General features: G+C 43.0%; 1 pseudogene; it reads right to left on the bottom strand.

Annotated features, from left to right (window-relative positions):
* Positions 1-753: 753 nt before the first annotated feature.
* On the bottom strand, positions 754-2,951 carry LOC110534576 (dihydropyrimidinase-like; annotated as a pseudogene).
* Between the last annotated feature and the right edge of the window lie 1,758 nt (positions 2,952-4,709).

The following is a 4,709-nucleotide window of genomic DNA, read 5'->3' as shown; positions in this document are numbered from 1 at the left end:
ATTGTCTTTGTCCACCTCCTTAGCGTCCTTTGAGTGGCGACCCTCACCCCGAGAACCATATCAGGCCATACATAGAAACGGACAAACTAGACGCACAACATAGAATGCCCACCCAGCTCACGTCCTGACCAACACTAAAACAAGGAAAACACAAAAGAACTATGGTCAGAACGTGACAATATCTACTGGCATAATTAATCTGACCAAAGGTCAATGCTTAACAGTGCAGTAAGTGATTCAAAGCTTCACTCCAAAACTTGTCATTTTTTGCCAGCGTTCTACAATGTTAACTTTTGCAATGGCCTCTGGGTAAACCGACTAAGCGTTTTTCTGAGAGAAGGACAGAAATAAGTAAGGGAGGAAGAAAAACGAAAGAGGACAGAAAGAAAGCTAGCCTGCTGCTACATCCACTATGACAGTGTGGATTGATTCTGACAGATGATAACTTCCTTGATACACATAATACATTGCATAATATAAATTAGTATCTTCTCTTCTCACAGCAGAAATGTCACTTGGCACCTTTAAACTCCTGCTATAGAACGTAGTCAACCGTCTGAAAATAGTACCACTCATTTTTGAAGGACCTGTATCCTTGAAACAGACTAAGCCAAGTCCCGAACAACAAAATAACTTTCAATGGAGAATCTCCATGAGTATGCTTTTTGGTTTAGGACTATAGGCTTAATCTGTCTGGGAAACTAGCCTATGTTGTGTATAATAAAGAATGATGTGATATGCAGAAGGAGAGGCCTAACTGACAACGCCCTTCTCCCAACTGACAGACATCCTGTCCTCTTTGCCCAGGGCCTTCTGACACACAGAGAATGTGCAGTTGTCTGTCCCAGTCACACTGAGGTCATCACTGGAAGAATGAAACAGAAGCATCTACATCACTAAACGGTAAGGCAGCCATCTTTACTGCCTGTCATTCAATTCTATTGCACCGACAATATACAGTTTCACTTCACTTTCCTTTCTTTTTCAAAGATTCCACTGTGTTTTGCACTGTTGTTTACCTTCCCAGTTCCTGTGTTCCTGGCTGGTCGTTAACACTGTGTTACATGCACTCCACTCTGACATATATTATGAGATGTATGAGTCATGACTGTTGGGGTCATACGCTGATAGCACTAGTCATGACTGCTTATAACATCTGTTATGTCATTGTTATGACAGTGTTATGGAGCACTTATGTGACAGAGGGTGCATGGAAGGTGTAACCTAATATGCTTTACTCAGGGAAAAGGGCAGAAGAGGGACAGTGAGAGCAGGTTGATATTGTTTAAGGCTCCACATACTTTGCCAGTAGGTCCATAAGGTGTCCCGTGGTGCTGGGGTCAGGCCTCAGAGGTGGGCCCATGACGAACTTGGCAGCGTGGGCCCAGTCTTTGTGCCAGCAGTGGGTGCCATCTGTACCCAGTCATGATGCTATGGGCTCTCCAAACACCGCACGGCCTGTTGGGGCACAAAGATCTCTAAAACCATGCATACATAACATAGAACACCATCCATGTCATGTTGAGCCTCTCTTTCACTCTCTCTCTCTGTCATTCTTTCCCACCCACAGTTCCTCCCAGCAGGCAGTGTCAGGCCCCCTCCCCATTCCTGCGTGCGTTGGACACCACCTTAGCGGCAGACTTGCGCATGACGTGGACCACATAAAGCGGGCAGTTGACAGCGTGTGCGATGGTGACGGCTCCTCAGGACGACACAACTCATGACCCTCCGGACCTGTGATGCCCAGGGACAGCATCTTCTTAGCCCCCTGCCAAGTGAGAGAAGGTCAGTTAAAAAATGCCTCCTAAATGGCAGATAAAAGAAACTGTCTGTGTGACACAGATAAACTTTTGTGAAATATTCACAGAAATAGTTACATATGGTTATACAAGCATGAGCAGATTAGCATAGAATATTACACCGTGACGCAAACAGGTTTTCCTCAGGTAGTGTTGAGGGAGGAAGCTGACACGTTACATGCTTTTTGCCAACAGACAACGGGTTTATTACAAATACTACTCTATGGAAGTTTAGTTGCTAATCGTTTACATGAAAGTTGTCTGTAAACTCACTCTAAACATATACACATTTATTGTGAGCATCTCCTGAAAATTTTCTGTCACCAAAAAGACTTCAGATTGGGCATCTGCTGCCCTCTAGTGGTTATTCTACAGACCTCACCTTGGAACAGAAAGTTAACAATCCAGAGCTGGAACATTCCAACCTGAATCAAACGGAACTCTGTGTTGATCCTTGGACTTTTTGTGTAACTGATATTGTATTGAGTGATCACTGCTTTTAGTATCATTTCAGGTTACCACCGACCCACCTGTTCAGTTTAAACATAGGACAGTTACTGTAATGAACCTTGCCCCTTCAGACATTGACAAGGAACAAACAAAATAAGAGAGGTCAAATAGTTTCCGCCTTAGTTAAACATTTATTGTGCTCTTTGCTTCCACATTGCAGCAACATTAAAAACATTCTCAGCAACATGACTTCATTTTCAAACTAGAGAAAGAATGAATGACAGAGGGGTAAAATGATAAATTATAAAATTATCAACATTAAAAGCCATGAACTGTAATTCCAGTGTCATGAGATTGCAAGACATGACAGTGCAAAACACATTTGGTTCGGTTCCTGTACCTCATATGAAGGAATGAGATGAGCTACTGTTCATGTGCCTTTATGTATGTAGGCCATGACACGTCAATGGTACTCTTATACTCCTATGTGAATGACATGACCAAATGACCGCCGATGATAAGAGTATGTTGGCTGTGTTCTAGGAAGGACCTCGATGACACACATGATAAGGTACATGAGATGAATGGAGGGAACAGGATAGATAAAGATGAAGAAGACTGTGTGTCTGTTTGCTGTGGGTTTTGTAATACTAGCATGTATAGTAATAACATCCTCACGTGTGATATGTTACTGTCAGACATTATGAGATTTGACATCCCATAGTTATGTTGGTGCTGCTGTAACGGATGTGAATTGGCTAGCTAGTTAGCTGTGTTCGCGCTAAATAGCGTTTCAATCGGTGACATCACTTGCTCTGAGACCTTGAAGTAGTAGTTCCCCTTGCTCTGCAAGGGCCGCGGCTTTTGTGGAGCGATGGGTAACGATGCTTCGTGGGTGACTGTTGTTGATGTGTGCAGAGGGTCCCTGGTTCGCGCCCGGGTATGGGCGAGGGGACGGTCTAAAGTTATGCTGTTTCAGTGCCTTGCGAAAGTATTCGGCCCCCTTGAACTTTGCGACCTTTTGCCACATTTCAGGCTTCAAACATAAAGATATAAAAGTGTATTTGTTTGTGAAGAATCAACAACAAGTGGGACACAATCAGGAAGTGGAACGACATTTATTGGATATTTCAAACTTTTTTAACAAATCAAAAACTGAAAAATTGGGCGTGCAAAATTATTCAGCCCCTTTACTTTCAGTGCAGCAAACTCTCTCCAGAAGTTCAGTGAGGATCTCTGAATGATCCAATGTTGACCTAAATGACTAATGATGATAAATACAATCCACCTGTGTGTAATCAAGTCTCCGTATAAATGCACCTGCACTGTGATAGTCTCAGAGGTCCGTTAAAAGCGCAGAGAGCATCATGAAGAACAAGGAACACACCAGGCAGGTCCGAGATACTGTTGTGAAGAAGTTTAAAGCCGGATTTGGATACAAAAAGATTTCCCAAGCTTTAAACATCCCAAGGAGCACTGTGCAAGCGATAATATTGAAATGGAAGGAGTATCAGACCACTGCAAATCTACCAAGACCTGGCCGTCCCTCTAAACTTTCAGCTCATACAAGGAGAAGACTGATCAGAGATGCAGCCAAGAGGCCCATGATCACTCTGGATGAACTGCAGAGATCTACAGCTGAGGTGGGAGACTCTGTCCATAGGACAACAATCAGTCGTATATTGCACAAATCTGGCCTTTATGGAAGAGTGGCAAGAAGAAAGCCATTTCTTAAAGATATCCATAAAAAGTGTCGTTTGAAGTTTGCCACAAGCCACCTGGGAGACACACCAAACATGTGGAAGAAGGTGCTCTGGTCAGATGAAACCAAAATTGAACTTTTTGGCAACAATGCAAAACGTTATGTTTGGCGTAAAAGCAACACAGCTGAACACACCATCCCCACTGTCAAACATGGTGGTGGCAGCATCATGGTTTGGGCCTGCTTTTCTTCAGCAGGGACAGGGAAGATGGTTAAAATTGATGGGAAGATGGATGGAGCCAAATACTGGACCATCACGGAAGAAAACCTGATGGAGTCTGCAAAAGACTTGAGACTGGGACGGAGAATTGTCTTCCAACAAGACAATGATACAAAACATAAAGCAAAATCTACAATGGAATGGTTCAAAAATAAACATATCCAGGTGTTAGAATGGCCAAGTCAAAGTCCAGACCTGAATCCAATCGAGAATCTGTGGAAAGAACTGAAAACTGCTGTTCACAAATGCTCTCCATCCAACCTCACTGAGCTCGAGCTGTTTTGCAAGGAGTAATGGGAAAAAAATTCAGTCTCTGGATGTGCAAAACTGATAGAGACATACCCCAAGCGAGTTACAGCTGTAATCGCAGCAAAAGGTGGCGCTACAAAGTATTAACTTAAGGGGGCTGAATAATTTTGCACGCCCAATTTTTCAGTTTTTGATTTGTTAAAAAAGTTTGAAATATCCAATTAATGTC

The sequence above is a fragment of the Oncorhynchus mykiss genome, chromosome 2 (genome assembly GCF_057628025.1).
Source record: "Oncorhynchus mykiss isolate SJ-2025 chromosome 2, ASM5762802v1, whole genome shotgun sequence".
NCBI classification, from domain to species: domain Eukaryota; kingdom Metazoa; phylum Chordata; class Actinopteri; order Salmoniformes; family Salmonidae; genus Oncorhynchus; species Oncorhynchus mykiss.
Note: the sequence above shows the minus strand (reverse complement) of the source record. Positions and strands in the feature narration are given on the sequence as shown.